The sequence below is a fragment of the Lithobates pipiens genome, unplaced genomic scaffold (genome assembly GCF_037356315.1).
Source record: "Lithobates pipiens isolate NorthernLeopardFrog02 unplaced genomic scaffold, aLitPip1_a1.2 Scaffold_8, whole genome shotgun sequence".
Classification (NCBI taxonomy): domain Eukaryota; kingdom Metazoa; phylum Chordata; class Amphibia; order Anura; family Ranidae; genus Lithobates; species Lithobates pipiens.
The window spans coordinates 176,814,782-176,835,989 of NW_027507903.1; the positions used below are offsets into that span (position 1 = coordinate 176,814,782).

Consider the following 21,208-nt stretch of genomic DNA (forward strand, 5'->3'; position numbering starts at 1 on the left):
GGTACTACATTAATGTTAGTGCTCTGTATGTGGCCAGGCTGTGTAAAAGTCCTACACATGTGGTATCGCCGTACTCGGGAAGAGTAGCAGAATGTATTTTGAGGTGTAATTTGTTGTATGCATATGCTGTGTGTGAGAAATAACCTGATAATATGACAATTTAGTAAAAAAAATAAAAAAAAATTAAAAATCTTCATTTTGCAAAGAATTGTGGGAAAAAATGACAACTTAAAAAAACTCACCATGCTACTTACTTAATACCTTGGGATGTCTACTTTGTAAAAAGGGGTCATTTGGGGGGTATTTGTACTTTCCTGACTTGTTAGTGTCTCAAGAAATGAGGTACACCTGATGTACTGAAGGCCTGATCAGAAGTGATACATTTTCAGTGATTGGCACCATAGTTTGTAGACTCTATAACTTTCACAAAGACCAAATAATATATACTAATGTGGGTTATTTTTACCAAAGATATGTAGCAGTATAAATTTTGGCCAGAATTTATGAAGAAAAATTACTAATTAGCAAAAATTTATGACAGAAACGAAGAAAAAGGCATTTTTTTCACAAAATTTACGTTTTATTTTATTTATAGCACAAAAAATAAAAAACCCACTAGTGATTAAATACCACTAAAAGAAAGCTCTATTTGTGTGGAAAAAAGGACGCAAGTTTCATATGGATATAGTGTAGGATGACTGAGTAATTGTCATTCAAACTGTGAGAGCGCTGAAAGCTGAAAATTGGTCTGGTCAGGAAGGGGGTGTAACTGCACTGTACTGAGGTGGTTAAACCACCAAAACAGTATCAATGGGCAAAATGTCCATCAGCAATGCATCTTCAGTACACAGAAAGAGGGACAATAATGTGAATGGTTATTATGTGCAACTGCTCCCACCATATAAAAAGCTGGTAATAGACGGTTTGAGCCATGTACGGGCAGGTTCAATGTACCCAAGATGATCATCTTGGGTACAAGCAGCCTGCCAGATTTTACATGCGATTGTTGCAAGTGGCTGTTATAGATGCCAGCAATAATCACTGTCTTCTTCCGAAAGGGACAGTTTCCCACGCCCTTCCACTGGGAGAACACAATTGCTCAGCGGGAAGGATTCCCTGTCAACACTGTGGTTGCAGGAAATAAATTTGCACCGTCTATCGTTGGCCTAATACCACCTGATTAAAATTGGGAATAAACCCCTAATTAATATTACAAAACTAAAGCTGGCCATAGACGGTTCAAATCTCAACCGATTCAGCAGGCCATAGACAATGTTACTGGTTGAAGAGGGTTTATGACATCCTATAGGACAAAATGAATAGGGCAGATCTTGAGAAACATGCCAGACACTAACTGTTTGTATTGGTTAATAGTGCTCTTAGTGCTTATCAGCTTTTATGGTTTTAGACAATACTTGCACAAAGTCCCTTTTCTCAGTGAACTGATCAAACCATTCCACAGAATGTAGCCACACTTTGTGACCTTGAGTAGTATATAGCGTGGCAGTTGTTATTGACGTTTAACAGGAAGTTATCTTGCTAAGCACATATTGACTTATTTGATATCTGCGGTCCAGTCAATCCTCTTTTATGCTGCGTACACACGATTGAAAAAAGCTCTGATGGTTTTTCCGTCGGAATTCCAATGGAATTTTGCTCAAACTGTCTTGCCTACACGCGGTCACACCAAATTGCGACGGTCAATAACACCGCGACATACAACACATTCAACGGCACTATAAAAGGGAAGATTAATGCTTCCGAGCATGCGTTGTATTGTTTCCGAGCATGTGTCTGAATTTTGGCGTGTCGGAATTGCATACACACGATCGAAAAATCCGATAGAAATGTTTTCCGTCTGAAAAATTAAGAACAGGCTCACAATCTAAAGACCGTCGGAAATGCCAACAGAAAAAGACCGATGGGCATACACACGGTTGGAAAATCCGATGAAAAGCTCCCATTGGACTTTTTCCATCAGAAATTCCGGCCGTGTGTACGCGACATTAGTTTTAGGTGGAATTCATGCTGAAAGTCTACCCTCACAGTGGTGAACACCTGTTACCTTGATTAAAGCATCTACTTGAAAATAAAACAAGAGCGCTCACAGCCACATCTGGATAATACAAAGAACATTTGGTGTGTCAGCTGCGCATAGGCATTGAGGTGCAACCTATAGATATTTAACTTGAGCCATATGCATGTTTGTACAAATATGTATTGCAAAATCACGTTTTATGTTCTGTTTCCTAGATACTAGTTATCATTACAATTATCTTCATGAGTCCTGAAGAAGCTTGGCAAGTAAACATATATACAGTAGATGGCTCATGTGGGTGGATAAGCCTAGCATCTAAAAATCCAATATATCCAGAAGAAATGGCCGCACACCACTCACTGCCAGTCCATAAGAACGATTTATTGTGCAATCCTCAAGAGCAGATAACACATAAAAGGACACAAAGTTGCTGCTGTTGACGTGTTTCACACAAAATTGTGCTTAATCGGGTTATGAATAAAGAGAAGCTCCAGGCTCCTTCAGAAAAAATTCAAAGTCAGCAACTACAAATACTGTAGCTGCTGACTTTTAATATTAGAACACTTACCTGTCCATGAAACCAGGGGACACTTACCTGTCCAGCGGTGTCATCATCCAAGCTGATTTTTCAATCGGCTATCGGTTGCTGCCTCTGCCATCTCCCGCTGCACTCTGAATGGGCCAGCTGCGGGGGGAGGAGGAGGGGGCTGAACTGTCAAAACCAGGTACCCGCTCCCCAACAAAAGGGGTCAAATGTGGCAGCGGAGGGGGGAGGAGGCAGGCAAGTGGAGCTTCCCCTTTTGGGTGGAGCTTTGCTTTAAGCACAATTTGGTGTGAAAATTGTTAACTGCAGCTACTTTCTTTCCTTTTATGTGCTATCTGCTCTTGAAGATTACACAATAAATAGTTCATACAGATCGGCAGTAGTGTGTGGCCATTTCTTCTGGATGTATTGGGGTTGATTTACTAAAAGCAAATAGACTGTGCACTTTGCAAAGTGCAGTTGCACTCTGCAAGGGTAGTTTCTCCAGAGCTTAGTAAATGAGGTAAAGCTTCACTTTGCAAAGATTACCCAATCACGTGCAAGTAAAATTAAGAAAACAGCTTTTTTGCTTGCACGATTCAATGATGGAAGTCAGCAGAGCTACTGCTCATTTACTAAGCTCTGGAGCAACTGCTCTTACAAGGTCCAACTGCACTTTGCAAAGTGCACAGTCTATTTGCCTTTAATAAATCAACCCATTTGTGTTGCAGTAGCAGGCCGTGGCGAGCACCCATGTGAGGACAGTACAAGGCTGTTTATGTCTCACCTGGAGCAGTGTTCCTCCTCACTATTGATCTAAAAATCCATGGGTAGCAATAGCAGGAAAGACGTCCCAAACAGTTCCTTAAGGCCTGGTTCACACTATGCATTTTTTAGTGCATTTTCAGTTTTTCAGAAACACACTACAGTCCATTTAACATGGTTTCCTATGGATGTAGTTTACATCTGTGCATTTTATGGAAAGGGCCAGGGAGTTTTTTTGGGTTTTTGGTTCCATAGATTTCAATTGATCAAAAGCGTGTACACAAAATGCACCTGCAATATGCAAACTGCAACATGCACAGGTGTGAATCAGGCCTGAAAGTGGACCACACACTGATGGCAACTCCTCAGGCCGCGTACACACGCGGGGACTGTTCGCTCAACTTTGTCCGTCAAACAGTTTCAGCGGACAGTCCGCTCAAAATTAGCATGGACGGACTTGCCCACACACGACGAACGAACAGTCCGCTGAAACCGTGCGCGATGACGTGAACGGCACGTACGACGGGACGAAAAATACGACGTCCTATACACTGCAATGCAAACTTCGGCATGTAAATCCTTTACGAGCATGCGCGGAACTTAGTTTGACGAACAAGCCTACACACAAGGGGACTGTTCGCTGAAACAGAGTTTCAGCGGACAGTTTTTCGGAATTTCCGAAAAACTTTGTTCAGCAGACTGTCCGCTGAAACTGTCCGCTGAAAGCCCACACACGAGCGGACTGTCCGCCGAAACACTGTTCAACGGACAAAGTTGAGCGAACAGTCCCCGCGTGTGTACGCGGCCTCAGAGATGGAAGCGATTTCTACAACAACACAAGAACAAAAGAGATTGCTATTTCCTGCATCTGGATCTCCATAGCAGCGTCTCGGTCCTGTTCGAGTGGTGGTTTCCCATGATGTCTTGACATACTACTGGATCCAGTGGCTATACAGTAGCCATAGCAGTGATATGCACGCATATCCTGGTATAATATGAGTTGCCACTTGTATGCTTTTAATAAAATCAGTGTTTAAATGCTACACCCAGGACTGGTTCCTTCTCAAGGTTTGCTTCAGTGCAATTTATTTAATGTTTGGTCATTATTTCTCATGTGTATCTGACCTTGCTCATGTTGAGTGACTGTCTTTGTTATTTTCTGAAAATGCGTCAATAAAAAATATATTCATCCTTAAATGCTACACCCAGATCAGCACCCTCTTTTGTTCTTGTCCTGAGGAAGCTTGAATGAGAAACGCGTTGATCCATGAGGAACACATGAATGTAGTCTTAACATTAGGCAATTAAACCTTGTAGCTTACATATTCTGTGGAAACACATAGCTAATTGCTACAACGCACAGCACATACAAGATTGTTTTTTATTGACTGATTTTGGAAACACGTTTCATAAATGTTTTTAAACAATATGTAAGAAAATGTATACTTTTTATATGTTTGCTTGTGCTCCTTGTCATGCCAGTAAAGTTCAACATCTTCTAGTTGTAGTTTATCTACTTGAGGACTACACATATTGGTCTTCTGTGTACTGCTGATTAATATTATACTAGTGCAGACTTTTACCTTTATTGATTTATTCTAGGGTTGTTGTATTATCTTGTATTTGGATGCTCAGTGGCATGCAGTTTTATTTGTCTTTGTAGCTCCAGTGTACTTCAGTTTTACATAATGGCACAGTTGTGTATAATCTGCTCATGCTATGCTTTTGGACCAGTGAACCTGCCTGTACATTCATTCATAGAATTGTTCATGCATTAGCAGTCTATGATAAGCTGGCATTTATGACACAAATCCTTAGATGTGACCTGCTCTCTTATTTCTGGTTACATTTTTCTTACCTATTGCTGAACTAACTTTTGGACTTGAAACTGATTGTGGAGATCAACTTCAGTTGTTCTTGGCGTAGCTATCACATCATTTGACGGCAGCACTGTAAGTAGAAATTAAACTTATTACATTAGAAAAACTTCTAATATTTAATATATATATATATATATATATATATATATATATATATATAGCTTTTGAAACATTTAAACATTGGTTTAGTCACTATCTTCACTATCTTCAGATACTATTCTGTTTTATATACATTTCTTTCTGGAAACAATTAAATTATAGTAAATCCATGTATATATTTTTTACACAGTTATATTTCGATCACTTTACCATATTCTTATATGATATATTGAAATACTAGGTTCTGAATCTCAGTTTACCTTATGTTACAGGTTATATTTTGCTATGTTATGGATGCCTTGTTTTTATGTGCACATCTCAGCATATTATTTACTTAACTATATACCTGTACAGTATCTTTCCATAATATAGAAGAATATTCTTTTACCATTGCTGTGTTCCTCAAATAAATATAAATTCCCTGAGCTAATGGAACATTTAGTAAATAGTTTCTTTATTATTGACTATATATATATATTAACTGACAAAATACAGACAAGTGTACTTAAAGGCCGCGTACACACGGGCGGATTGTCTGTCCAACTTAGTCCGCTGAACAGTGTTTCAGCGGACAATCCGCTCGTGTGTGGGCTTCAGCGGACTTTTTCAGCGGACAGTCTGACGAACAAAGTCTTACCGAATTTCCGTAAGACAGTCCGTTCAAACTTGGTTTTGTCCGTCCAAACTTGGTTTCAGCGGACAGTCCGCTCGTGTGTAGGCAAGTTGGACGGACTAAGTATGGCGCATGCTTAGAAAGGGTTTACACGGCCGAAGGTTGCATTGCAGTGTATAGGACGTCGTTTTTCTAGTCCCGTCGTACGTGCTGTACACGTCATCACGCACGCTTTCAGCGGACTGTCATCGTGTGTGGTCAAGTCCGTTCATGCTAATTTTGAACGGACTGTCTGTCGGATTGTCTGCCGAACTTAGTTGGGCAGACAATCCGCCCGTGTGTACGCGGCCTTAGTCTTATTATGCCATGTTGATATACTATACACTATTCATTGGAGAAATTAATGCTAAGTATGAGTACATTTCCTAATTATTGATATGGGAATGTGCATAAAAATCAGTTTAATGCCAGAAAAGTTAATATTCTCATTAAAAAATGGTTATCAATTTTAATCCCTGGAGAGGGTTCCTCTGACATTTCAGCATTTAAATACGGTACTAAAAACATTTTTTGCAGATCAGTCCTAGAGAAAACAAATGAGAGAAGCTAATTGTATTGGTTTTACTTATTGATTATTTGTTTATATAAGGGTGTGCAAAATACAAAGGTAGGAAAACAGTGCACTACATAAATAAATAAAAAAATTCCATGAAAAATAAATTGGAGTAAGACTTTAACCACTTCAGCCCTGGAAGGATTTACCCCCTAATGACCAGGCCATTTTTTGCGATACAGCATTGCCTCACTTTAACTGACAATTGCGCGGTCATGTAACGCTGTACCCAAACAAAATTGATGTCCTTTTTCCCCCCACAAATATGGTGGTATTTGATCACCTCTGCGGTTTTTATTTTTTGCGCTATAAACAAAAAAATAGTGGCAATTTTGAGTATCTTTGCTTTCTGAGAGAGCTTTGGCCTGGGCAAACCCTCTATAGGAGACACAAAAACCTGTTGTCTTGGGTTACCCTGAGTTTGTGGCTTCCTTTAAAAGGGTATTTGGCGTTCCCGCATGCTCCGCTTCTGCTGCCAAGTCCCTCATGTCCATCAGAGTACGAGAACTGTTGCCGATTACGCCATTGAATTCCGTACTCTGGCAGCAGAAGTTGCTTGGAACAATGAGGTCCTCTTGGCTGCTTTTTCCCCATGGTCTCTTGGATACCCTCAAGGAGGAGATAGCAACCTAAAATATACCCACTGAGCTGGAGAAGTTGATCACGTTTTGCCAACCTCATTGACTGCAGACTCAGAGAAAGCCTCTCTTTTAAGAAGTGCTTGCGGAAGCCTCCTGCATATTTGTCCCTGAGCTTTGCAGTCCCACCCTCGCCTCCCTCACCTCCAGCTACTGAGTTGGTCTTGGAGGATAAGGCCATGGAGGTGTATGTTGCAGATGCACTTTTCTCGAGGTTTCATCTGGAAATCCTTGTCTCCTGCTGCTGCTGCTTCTTTGTGAAGAAGAAGAGTGGTGAACTGAGACCTTATAATTGATTATAGGGATCTCAATCGTTTCACGATTAAGAATGCCTATTCAATTCCGTTGATTACGGAGTCATTTGCCCGCCTCAAGGGAGCAACGGTTTTCACAAAGCTTGATTTGAGAGGGGCATACAATCTCATGAGGATTAAGGAGGGCTACGAATTGAAAACTGTGTTTAATACCAGAACAGGCTATTATGAGTACCTCGTAATGCCTTTTGGCCTTTGTAATGCCCCGGTAGTTTTCCAGGAATTTATTAACAATGTCCTCTGACATTTGTTGCAGTTATGTGTGGTGGTTTATCTTGACGATATCCTTATATTTTCCAAGTCCCTGGAGAGCCACCACACAGATGTCTGTCATGTGCATTAGAAACTAAGAGAGAAAAATCTCTATTGTAAGTTGGATAAGTGCGAATTTCATCGTAAACAGGTTAAATTCCTGGATTATGGCATTTCCACTGAGGGTTTTTCAATGGACCCAGAGAAATTTTCAGCAGTCGTATAGTGGCCCCGTCCCCATGGGTTTACGTCCTCTGCAGCGTTTTCTTGGCTTTGCCAATTATTATCGGAAGTTTATTTATAACTTCTTGTCTCTGGTCAAGCCCCTGACTGATATGACCCATGGTTGCAGGAAAGAAAATTACATCATCTATGGCTTGCCTAAGTAATACTTATTGTAAATGTGTTGAACCAAGATTTGTAACAAAAGGCAAAACTTTTTTTGTTAATTTTGTAGAGTGGAGATGGATTAGAATACCTGTCAGGTTTTGATTGCTGTCTGTGCCCCCATTAGGGTGTTTACCATTATTTACCATTATCATTGAAAGTCAAAATAATAGAAAGAGGGCGTGGCCAACTTCTGGGATGTGAGCAGTGGAATTTTAGAGCTCCACTCTGACCTTTAACTCCTTTATTGTTCTTGCCGATCTGACAGCTCTCTGTGCCCTGCACGCCTGTCCTCTCTGCTCAAGGGAAGCTGGAGGAGCAGCAATCATGGTGAAAATAGGCCAATCCAGCTCACAGTTGCAGCCAGACAAGCCACCTTGTCTCCCCTGGGACCAAAAAGTAAAATAAAATCTCAAATTTTGGGTTGTCCTCAGAACAGTAATAGAGGGAAAATCTTTCAATGGGGACATTAGTTCTGGAGACCTGGGGGGCCCAAAGAGATTCCCTTAATTTGCAGGGATGTCCTCTCATGTCCTGTTTTGGCTATGGGACAGGAAAAGGGAAATCTCCATAATAGGACACAGATGGAAAAAAACTGATGGGTATAACTAGTGGCGGCTGGTGCTAATTTTTTGGGGAGGGCGGTAAACAAACCTGGCCTCCTCACTACACCCAATCCCCCCGTTGCTCGATCGCTGGCCTGTTCGATCGCTGTTTTGCTCGCCCAAAGCGTCCTGTCAGTCACTTCTCCTTCCAGCCAATCAGGTCTTAGGATTTAAGAGAAGCAGGATGACATTAGCGAATATTTTTTTTTTTTTTTTTTATTTATTTTTATTGAAAGTTTTCAACACATTGATAACATACAAACATAGCCTCCCCCCCGCCCATCCCAACCACTCCCTCCCCCCACCCAACAAAACTCCCGCCCGTGCAGCCCTCCAGTCTCCTTCCGGAGCTCAGTCTGTAATCATCGACAGCATCACACAGATAAGAAACACATTATTTGTACCGTTACTGAGTATTCAGCTACCCGAGTTGGGAATGTAAGCCAACCCAAGGGGTAGCACCTCCCTACCCCTCCCCTCACCCAACATACAAGGAGTATGCCGCCAGTCGAGAAATCAATTCACAGTGTCTGCGGCATCAAGCCAACACCTCCACACCCTCTCAAATTTGTTAGGACACCCTCTGCTGAGATAAGTGGCTTTGTATAACGGTAAAGCTTTATTAATTAAACCTTTCCAATAGGAAACCGTAGGAGGTTCGGGTTTCTTCCAACATAGCAGGATAGATTTGCGTGCATAAAACAGCGCCAGAGAAATCAGAGTCCTCTGCGCCTTTCGAGGTGCCAACTCCTCCACCAATCCGAGCAAACATACCGCGACTGTGACTGGAATCGGCACCGAAAGGACAGAATGTATAACCTGTGTCACTCCCTTCCAGAACTCCTCAATCCGCGGACACTGCCAAAGCACATGGTCAAAATCAGCCCGGTCAGCTGTGCAACGCCAGCATCCCCCCGTCCCCGTACCGTAGATTCTAGCCAGTCTGGCAGGGGTGTAGTATACTCTATGTAAGAGTTTAAACTGAATAAGTCTGTCTCTAGCCGAAACTAGGGTCTGAAACGGGTACCCCCACATGTCGTCCCAATCCTCCCCTCCAAGGTCAGGTACCAAGGCACTCCAAACTTCTCTACATTGTTGGACAGGTTTCGGCCTGTCCAAGAACAACATTTTGTACACAACGGAGAGAGGCTTTTTTAGGTCCTCTGTCCGCAGCACAATTTCCAGAGGCGACACCCCCAACTGCAGAGCCCCCGGACCGAACTGAGAAAGAAAAGCGTGTCGCAACTGTAAGTACCGAAAAAAATACCAATTGGGAAGATCATGTTTCACCTTAAGCTGATCAAACGTCAAAAGCTGCCCCCCTCCTACCACATGCTTTAGCTGTTTAACTCCTACCCTGGCCCATATCACCGGATCCGGTATGCCCCCAAAATGTGACAATTTAGGATTGAACCATAGAGGAGTGTCAGGAGACCAACTCCCATCTGGCTGTTTCATCAAGGTCTGCGCTTTCCCCCAGGCCCGGATCGTTGCCCGCATAGAGGCCGTCAGGTCTGGTGAAGCCCCGGGACCTCTATACACCAAATGGGACAGACTCTCATATGAGCCCAAGAGGGCCGCCTCCAGTACATTCGCCGAATCCCCGTCCTCCCGTGTCAGCCACCGTCTAACGACTACCATTTGCCCAGCCAGATAATATTTGAAAAGATCCGGCAATGCCAAGCCACCTTGACCCCACGGCTCCTGCAAAACCCTGAGACCTATTCGGGGGTGCGTAGCAGCCCATAAAAAGGATCCAAAAAGACTATTAACCCTCTGAAAAAATGAGCAGGGAATCCAAATAGGGGAATTACGTAAAAGGTAAAGGAATACAGGCAGAACCTTCATTTTGAGCAGATTAACCCTACCAATGAGGGACAGCGGCAGATGCTTCCAAGCTTCCAGCTGCACCTTAACCCTGGCCAGCAGGGGGAGGAGATTCAGAGACATAAAGTCGCCCACTCTCGGTGAAACTCTCACTCCCAAGTATTTAATTTCTTGCACCCAGGCGATGGGGACCCTAGTGGTCGCCACCGCTCGCGCCTCCCCGTCAATAGCCATCACGTTTGATTTCTCCCAATTAACCCTGAGTCCGGAGAACTCAGCAAATTTGTCGAGCACCCCAAACACTGCCTCCAAAGATGGCCCTGCGTCCCTCAGGAAAAGGAGCATGTCATCTGCATAAAGCGCTATACACTCCCTAATACCCCCCACCTCCAGTGCGCCTACCCCAGGCGATAGCCTCAGGGCTATAGCAAGTGGTTCTATGGCTAATGCAAATAAGAACGGGGAAAGAGGACACCCCTGACGCGTGCCCCTGTTGACACTAAATTGATGTGAGACCGAATTGGCTATCTTGATACCGGCCTGTGGGGCACTGTAAAGCAAAGAAATCCAGGTCACATAGGTCTCCCCAAAGCCCATCCTCCGCAGAACTGTCAACATATACTGCCAGTCTACGGAATCAAAGGCCTTGGCCATATCCAAGGAAACTACCACTCTAGATCCCTTATCAGTGTGTTCAATCTGTAGGTGGGTGAACAATCTGCGCAAATTTGTGTCAGTAGATTTCTGCGGAATAAACCCCGTCTGATCTATGTCAACCAGAGTCGTGATAACCTGAGAGAGTCTGGTAGCCAGCACCTTCGTTAGAATTTTTAAGTCCTGGTTCAACAGTGCGATCGGCCTATAAGAAGAACATGACAGGGGGTCCTTTCCCGGCTTCGACAGTAGGATCACCTGTGCCTCCAGCAAAGAAGCCGGGAGACACCTGTGTTCCAAGCAGTAATCATACAGTTTTTTAAGTCTAGGAACCAATTCTTCCATGTGCTGCCTATACCACTCACTGCAGAAGCCGTCAGGCCCTGGGGATTTACGGGGAGGGAAAGACCTAATAGCTTTTTCGATTTCCTCAGTCGTGATGTCAGCCTCCATAAGGTCCCTATCCGCCTCAGACAGTCTCGGGACCTGCAATGACGCTAACAACCCATCCAGCTCCGCTATGTCATAGGTCGGTATGGATGCATACAGGGTCTTGAAATATTCCACAAACGTGTCTAGTATGTCCGTCGGGGTAGTCAATAGGTCACCCTGAGTGTTTCTGATACAGGGAATATTAGTTTGCACCCTTTGGTCAGCCACCAGCATGGCCAACAGTTTACCATTCTTGTCCCCTTGTTCAAAAATAGATTCAGCCAGTTTCGTCCTAGAGGTGTGTGTTAGATCAGAGTAATGGAGTGCCAAAGCCCGCCTTGCCTCCAACAGAGCGCCATAAGTGGCATCCGACTGGGTGTTCGCATGCTCCATGGCGCACACCCTCTCCCTGTCCTGCAATTCTTGGTCCTTCTGATTATGGGACCTGCGGGCCTGTTTGATGGCCGAAATGTAGTGCCCCCGCATGCAGGCCTTAAAGGCATCCCAAACAATGGTGGCGTCGGCAGACCCCTCATTATCCTCCCAATAATGTGCAAAGTGTGGCGCTACTTGAGAGGACACCTCTTCCACCTCCAACGACCCCGGGTTCAATTTCCACCCTTTCCCCGCAGGACCGATGGCGGATCCAATGTAAATTGACAAGGGCGAATGGTCAGAAAAACCACCCGCTAAATATTTTGCCCCCCCTACCAATTGAAGCATAGCCGAATTTGCAAATGCTAGATCTATTCTCGAAGAGGATTTATGAGTTTTCGATAAGTGTGAGTAACCTCTGGTGACAGGGTTTTTCCAACGCCAGACCTCTGTCAGGAAAGCAGCCGCCGCCCAGGCAGAGAGGTCGGCCGACGCCACTCTAGATGCATTAGACGAGTCCAACGCAGTAGAAAGGATAGCATTAAAGTCCCCGGCTATAAGGAGAGGGAGATGCGTGTAATTTACCCAAAAGGTCATACAGGATTTGAATCTGGAATGGGGGTGGGATATAAACATTAACCAAAACCATTTTACACGCACCGATATCTGCCACAACCACCAGAAACCTACCACCCGGGTCTGAGATCACATGGTGGATGGTGCACGGTACCGCCTTGCTAATTAAAATGGACAATCCCCTGGAGTAAGTAGAATATGTAGCATGCAGAGCTCTTTGTACCCAGGCTCTGCGTAAGGCCAGCACCCTGCTCCCATCCAGATGCGTCTCCTGCAAAAACACCACAGCAGGATTAAAAGTTTTTAAATATTGAAACATTAAAGCTCTACGGAATTTATCATTAAGACCTCTGACATTCCATGAAACTACATTAAATCCCGAACCCGCCATCATTCCCCACGTGACTCGTTAAACTGATAGCAACGAACTAACGACATCAATGATACATACAATTGTAGACTGAGATCAAATACAACATTAAGCATATAGATAAACAAGTAACCCTGGAGGGCTGCACCTAACCCACCCATTACCCTGTAGAACCCAAAAACACCCTGCTGCTGTGCAACAACATAAAAAAACACGTACACGCAGCTTATCCCCAAACTGTGTCCAAAAACAGTCCCGGAAGGCATAGCCTTAATGGGTCAAAAAAGGACCATTAGACAAAAAGTATAAGCCCTAGAACCACAAAAAGAGGTTCAAGTGTAAACCAGAAGTCAAAAGTTACATGGACATAGTGTTCACGTGCCTGGAGCTCCCACTCCACTTGCAACTCGTCCATCCTTTGGTGTGGAAATCCGGATAACCTGTGCCTCACCTCGTCTCCCACCAGCTAGTACATCCAAGTGGGGGTAAAAACAGAAAAAAGAAAAAAAGGGGGGGAAAAAAGAACTGATGTAGGCAACCTGGACATGCGGCCCCACCCGAGGCAGGTAGCCTGCAGGAGACCGTACAGGAAAGGCCGCCATCAACTACCACCACCCACCCCCCACCCCAGCCAAAAAAAAAAAAAACGTCAGATTGCTGGGTGGATATCCAGTGCATTCCAGGAGGAGACACTTATGTAGGGGAGACAGGCCACCCCGCAGCTGGGTATCAACTACATATGGCATCAAAGAAGAAGGAAAACAAAACAAAAAAAAAAGGGGTAGCTGCGAATCAGTCTGCCGTCAGGTAATCAGGAGTGACCTAGCAGGCCAGTTACAGCGACCGAAGCCATTGATCAGCTTCCGCGGGGGACTCAAAGAATTTCACTGATCCTCCATGTTGCACCCGCAGTCGGCTGGGATAAAGCATAGAATATTTCAACTCACGCTCACGGAGCCTCCTTCTGACGTCTGTAAAGGTCTTGCGTCGTCTCTGAAGATCAGCAGAGAAATCCGGATACAAATGCACCACCGTGTTCTCAAAAGGCAGGGTCTGATGCTTACGAGCCTCACGCAGAATCCGATCACGGTCCCGGAAATTGAGAAAGCGCACCAAGAAGGGCCTGGGAGGGGCCCTCGGGGGACCCCGACTGGTCGGGACCCTGTGAGCCCTCTCGACCACATACGTTGGTGGGACATCGGTCAAGTGAAGCAGCGATTTAAAGAAATTTTCGGCAAATTCAGCTGGACGGTCCCCCTCCGCTCCCTCCGGCAGGCCCAAGACCCTGACATTGTTCTTGCGCAAACGGTTTTCAGCGTCATCCGACTTGGCCACCAGGGTCTGAACCGTACGCTGCAGCGCCTGGATAGCCTCATCATGACGGTGAGTAGTATCCTCCGCCGCGGAGATGCGCGATTCAGTCTCCGAGAGCCGGCCCCGGAATTTATCAAAATCCGCTCTTATAAGGTTGCATTCCTCCGCCAGGTGGTCTATGCGCACCAACAAGGATGTTCTGCTTTGCTCAATCGCTGCCAGAATAACAGTGGTATCATTAGTTGGAGGCGAAGTGGGTGCAGTGGGATTAGCCTCCTGAGGAGCCGCCTGCTCCATATCCGCCATTAAAGCCTTGAATTGATTTAGAAAATCACTAGAAGACTGCGCAGGCTGTAACGGTGCTTTCTTAGCCGCAGACTTGCCTTTGGAGGGCATGAGGAAAAGATGACGGGCAAGCTGGCCTGAAGTATACGTGTGTGTAGAGAGGGTGGTACGGCCCTTTAAGGATAGTCAGCTTCAGGGGAATGATCAGGATAACAAAACAAAAAAGGAAAAAGCAAACACACAGTCCTGGAAGACCCAAAGATCCTCTCCCAGCCCGAGACAATTCCAGATAGCATGCATACAGTCCTGTATTGGGAAAGTGGATTAAGGCCCCTGAAGATATATAGTACAGTCAGTGCATCTGCTCAGCATGGAAATCAGCAGGGAACGGAACCAGGGCTGTCTCCCTCTCTCCCTCTCCTCTCTCCTGTGCAGCTAGTAGTGCCCCAAGGTTAGGACTCACCGCTCCAGCGAGGATACACCAGGGCCTCCACACAATAAACAGACCTCCCAACCGCGGATGTACCACCACGCAGCCGTTCGCGGCCGATTGCTATTGGCAAGTTGGCAGCCACCGCATCTGCGTCCAGCGGTATGCCCCGAGGGTTCGCCTCCGTCCCGCGGCCCCGTGCAGCCGAGTCCCGCACTCCGGAACTCCACAGCGGTCGGTCCGGAGGCTCTACAGGCCGCAAGATGGCGGCCGGACACAGCGCGGCGACTAGGCCTCAATCCACGGATCCCCCAGATGCACCGCTCTCCGCGCCAAGACTGCCTCCCCTTTACTCGGCGGGATGTCAGAGGCACAGGGAACAGAATTTGGCCGTCCCCAAGCAGAATTGAGTGAAGGATGGCATAGGATTCATTTCAGGATGGCAGGAGCTCCAGCACCACACGTCCTCCTAGGTTCCCATCCGGCCACGCCCACCCCATTAGCGAATATTAATTTGCTACTGGCACACAAGTGGGGGAGCTCGGGGTGCAGTGCTGAGCGCCCCAAGCCCACCTTTTTTTGAAGCCATTTAGAGCCTCAGGCTCTAATCATGTGCTTTAAAAAGAAAACCACATTGAAATCCATGCGTCCGGTGCCCTGCATGGAGATTCAGGGCCAGGTGCATGGATTAGGGGGTGCCCCTGCGCACCTTATGGACAGGCCACCACTGGTTATAACCCTCCCTTACTACTATCCATAATTAAAAATATGTTTTTCCTATAGTTATACTTTAATGCCAAACTAACTGACATGGCAATGGTAATAGATATATTTTTGATGTTCGTGTTAGTGCTGTCACAGTCATGTGTAGTATTATAAAAGAAGAGAAATCTATTAGTATTATGCATTCTTAAGTGTTGATTTACTATATACAAATAGGCCGTTCACTTTGCAAGGGAAATATTCCCAGAGCCTAGTGAATGCGGTAAAAGTCTGTTGAGTTTTCTCATTCAATTGAGTGCAGTTAAATAGGCACATGATCTTGCACATGATTTGGCGCCTTTTTAAAGTAAAATTTCCCCACATTCACTCTGCGAAAAATTCCCTTGCAAAGTGCAATTTCACTAGCAATGTATTTGTCTTCAGTATATTCAATTGTTTGACTACTTACACATTTGTAGTACAATAATGCAGAAGCATGGCTCACTGAGACTGCCCCTCTTTTAGAACCAAATCCTTGTGTCCCTCTTTCCTCCTCAGTTGTTCTTCTCTTCTCTTTGGTGTGATATATAGACATCTATACACAAATGTATTATCTAACTATCACACTATCAACTATCAAAAGTGTTTTACCACACTAAATTGTCTATCCAGTATCTAAATCAGTGATTTCCAAACTTTGGCCTGCAGGCCAGATGCAGCCCTTTGCTTGCCTTCATCAAGCCCTTAGGCCGCGTACACACGCGCGGACTGTTTGCCCAACCTTGTTCGTCAAACAGTTTCGGCAAACAGTCCGCTCAAAATTTGCATGAGCGGACTTGCCCACACACGAGCGGACTGTTTGACGAACAAGGTTGGGCAAACAGTTCGCTCAACTTTTGAAATGAACGGACTCGCCCACGTAAGGAGGAGGCAAATCCGCCCATTTCGAGCGCGTGTACAGGTAGGCGGGGCCCGCGAAGGAGACGTCGCGGGCTCCGCCGCCTGGAATGGGCTTAAAGGGGAACCCCAACGCCGAAAAAAATCGGTGTGGGGGTTCCCCCCAAGTCCAGACCAGACCCTTGTCCGAGCACGCTACCCGGCCGGCCAGGAAAGGGGGGCGAGCGAGCGCGCCCCCCTCCTGAGCCGTACCAGGCCGCGTGCCCTCAACATGGGGGGTGCCTTGGGGAAGGGGGGGCCGCGCGGCCCCCCCACCCCAAAGCACCTTGTCCCCATGTTGATGAGGACAAGGGCCTCTTCCCGACAACCCTGGCCGTTGGTTGTCGGGGTCTGCGGGCGGGGGGCTTATCGGAATCCGGGAGCCCCCTTTAAGAAGGGGGCCCCCGGATACCGGCCCCCCACCCTATGTGAATGAGTATGGGGTACAATGTACCCCTACCCATTCACCTGTGAAATAAAGTACAAAAAAAAACACAACACATGGAAAAAGTATTTTATTGCACAGCTCCGGGGGTCTTCCGTCTTCGGGGGTCTTCTCGCCGGACTCCTCCGCTATGTGTGTGTAGCTCTTTTACTAGCGGAGGAGTCCGGCTTTCTTCCTCCCCGCCGCCGGCCTCTTCTCCCGACTTCGGGGGTCTTGTCCCCCTCTTCGGTTCTTCTGCCGGGCCACCGCGCCTGGTCCGGTGGCCCGGTCTTCTGTCGCCGCCTTCGGTTCTTCTGCCGGGCCACCGCGCCTTCTTGTAGCTCTTTTACAGGCGGTGGCCCGGTCTTCTGTCGCCGCCGCTGTCGTCGTCGTCGCCGCCGCCGCCGTCGCCGCCGCCTTCCGTTCTTGTTCTTCTTCTTGTTCTTCTTCTTGTTCTTCTCCTGGAGATGTTGACTCGACGAGCTCTCCGGCCGGAATGCCAGGGACACGCTCCGCTGCCACTTATATAGTGACAATGGGGCGGTGTCACATGGTATATGTCACATGGGTTGGTCACATGGGTTGATGTCACATGGGGACTATGACATCGTAAGGGGGCGGGGTCACCATGTGACCAACCCATGTGACATATACCATGTGACACCGCCCCATTGTCACTATATAAGTGACCGCACAGCGCGGCTCTGGCATTCCGGCCGGAGAGATCGTCGAGTCAACATCTCCAGGAGAAGAACAAGAAGAAGAACAAGAAGAAGAACAAGAATGGAAGGCGGCGGCGGCGGCGGCGGCGACGACGACGACAGCGGCGGCGACAGAAGACCGGGCCACCGCCTGTAAAAGAGCTACAAGAAGGCGCGGTGGCCCGGCAGAAGAACCGAAGGCGGCGACAGAAGAACGGAAGACGGCGACAGAAGACCGGGCCACCGGACCAGGCGCGGTGGCCCGGCAGAAGAACCGAAGAGGGGGACAAGACCCCCGAAGTTGGGAGAAGAGGCCGGCGGCGGGGAGGAAGAAAGCCGGACTCCTCCGCTAGTAAAAGAGCTACACACACATAGCGGAGGAGTCCGGCGAGAAGACCCCCGAAGACGGAAGACCCCCGGAGCTGTGCAATAAAATACTTTTTCCATGTGTTGTGTTTTTTTTTGTACTTTATTTCACAGGTGAATGGGTAGGGGTACATTGTACCCCATACTCATTCACATAGGGTGGGGGGCCGGTATCCGGGGGCCCCCTTCTTAAAGGGGGCTCCCGGATTCCGATAAGCCCCCCGCCCGCAGACCCCGACAACCAACGGCCAGGGTTGTCGGGAAGAGGCCCTTGTCCTCATCAACATGGGGACAAGGTGCTTTGGGGTGGGGGGGCCGCGCGGCCCCCCCTTCCCCAAGGCACCCCCCATGTTGAGGGCACGCGGCCTGGTACGGCTCAGGAGGGGGGGCGCGCTCGCTCGCCCCCCTTTCCTGGCCGGCCGGGTAGCGTGCTCGGACAAGGGTCTGGTCTGGACTTGGGGGGAACCCCCACGCCGATTTTTTTCGGCGTTGGGGTTCCCCTTTAAGCCCATTCCAGGCGGCGGAGCCCGCGACGTCTCCTTCGCGGGCCCCGCCTACCTGTACACGCGCTCGAAATGGGCGGACTTTCCGAGCGGGAACAGTCCGCTCATTTCGAAAGTACAGCGGACAAGCCCACACACGGGCGGACTGTTCGCTCAAACACAGTTTCAGCGGACAGTTTTTCGGAATTTCCGAAAGACTTTGTCCGTCCAACTGTCCGCTGAAACTGTCCGCTGAAAGCCCACACACGAGCGGACTGTCCGCCCAAACACTGTTCAGCGGACAAGGTTGGGCGAACAGTCCGCCCGTGTGTACGCGGCCTAAGTGTTACACCAATGATGAGACACCAATGGTTCATTATTCTTTCCACTGACACCAACAATGGAACATCATTTCTTCCACTGACAATAAGGGATCCCTTTAAACCCAAACACATACAGGTTGTGAGGCTAATTAAATTACCACCTTAATCAGCCACAGAACCTGTGTAATTAATATGTGCTTGGTTTTAAAGGCATGAGCTGGCAACCCTAGATGGGATACTATTTCTCTCACTGGCACCGATGATGGGGCACGATTACTCCAACTGATACCAATGGTGGGACACTATTCCTCCTTGTTCTGAACACTGGAGCTATGTAATTTATTTACCTTCACCAACCACCAAGCCTGAAACATTGGGGTTGATTTATTAAAACTGGAGAGTGCAAAATCTGGTGCAGCTGTGCATGGTAGTCAATCTGCATCTAACTTCAGCTTGTTCAATTAAAGTCTTACTAAACCCACAACAGTAAAATCAGTGTGTATGTAGCACGACCCGCTTGGGGACTGCTTAGATTTACCTGCTCATCTGCACCACCATGACCCTGTTAACATTCCAACCCACCTGACACTCTGGGTTCAGACATATTTGCCAAACCTTAAAGTAATAAGTCAAACAACTCAGTGAGTATATGCAGTATTAACGTTTACTGAAATAACACAAAGAAGATCTTGTTGCGCAGAGGAGGTAATAGATCAGCTGAGCTTTGAATAGCAGTCCTCGCTCAGCGGAAGAATTCCTCTATAATAATACAAGTTAATACAATTTAGCAATACAGTATGTTATATACACTTACAGTGCCTTGCAAAAGTATTCACCCCTCTCAGCAGGGCAGGACTTAGGGTGGTGGGGGCCCCTGGGCTTGAGTCATTTTCGGGCCCTACCTTCTATACATTATCGGATTTATCGGCATATAACACACACCGGCGTATAACACGCACCCGAAGTTTAGATGGGGATTTTAAGGAAAAAAAACTTTTAGGAGGGAAGTTTAAGGAAAAAAACTTACATTTAAATGCCCATCAATGCACCCTTATCAGTGTCCATCTGCAGCCTTGCCCATCCATCTGCAGCCTTGTCAGTGAAGCCTTTGTCATTGCAGTCTTGAAGTTTAAAAATGGCGTCACCGTGATACATCTCGGCAGCTCTCGGATCCTCTTGGCGGCTCTTGGGTCCTGTCGCAGTCCCCGAGCGGCGCAGAGAGTATCTGAGTGTACTCGGCTTGGCTCACGTTCATGCCCAGTCCCTGTGTTATGTCCATCATAGGGCGGGACTGGGCATGACTGTTAGCGGAGCTGAGCCGAGTATCTCAGTGGGGCCCCTTATTTGGAGAGGCCCATGGGCTTGAGCCCAGTCAAGCCCAATGGTAAGTCCTGCCCTGCCTCTCAGCATTTTTCGTGTTTTGTTGCTTCACAACCTGGAATTAACATGGATTGTTTAAGGATTTGCATAATTTCATTTACAGAACATGCCCACAACTTTGATGATTTTTTTTTATTATGAAGCAAACAACAAATAGGACAAAAGAAATGAAAAAGTCAATGCGCATAACTATTCACCCACTAAAGTCAATACTTTGTAGAGCCACCTTTTGCGGCTATCATAGCTTCAAGTTGCTTTGGATAAGTCTCTATGAGCTTGCCATATCTTACCACTGGGATTTTTGCCCATTCCAGCTTGCAAAACCTTGCTCCAGCTCCTTCAATTTAGATGGTTTGCACTTGTGAACAGTAATCTTTAAGCCTGACCACAGATTTTATATTAGATTGAGATCTGGGCTTTGACTAGGCCATTCCAACACATTTACATGTTTCCCTTTAAACCAGGACAGAGAGATATATATAGGGCAAGGCTGAAGGTCATATTAATCTAAATAATGAAAAAGTGCCACATCCCAGTTGAAAATTATTTGGAAAGAAGGGGGAAATTAGAAAAAGGGGACTGGAGGGTAACCAACCCCCGGGACTTTATCAACGGCACCAAGTATGTTCAATCAGTATTTAAAATCAAATTGAATTTTATTGAGTGTACACAAAACACATTGTTTCAAGCAAATGAGACAATTACATCTATTTTACGTATACAGTAAAAAGTGCGGATATACAAAAATTGGTATATGAGCCTATAAGACTACATAAGTTACCACATTTATGTACAATTCAAAACTGCATTGTTTCTTTCTACATGTTTCGCTCTACAGAGCTTCCTCAGGACAATTGCAGCATACAATATTCTACAAAAAAACAAAATTATATAAACAGATTAT

The 21,208-nt window shown here is 46.4% G+C and overlaps 1 protein-coding gene across 1 annotated transcript in view; it reads left to right on the plus strand.

The window, feature by feature from the left end:
* Positions 1 to 5,039: 5,039 nt before the first annotated feature.
* The window catches only part of LOC143962932 (pendrin-like), a 178,816-nt gene continuing 162,647 nt past the window's right edge, over positions 5,040 to 21,208 (plus strand). The window contains exon 1 of the mRNA XM_077472433.1: positions 5,040 to 5,278. The gene's annotated coding sequence lies outside the window, so the exon portion shown is untranslated. The remainder of the gene's footprint in view (positions 5,279 to 21,208) is intronic.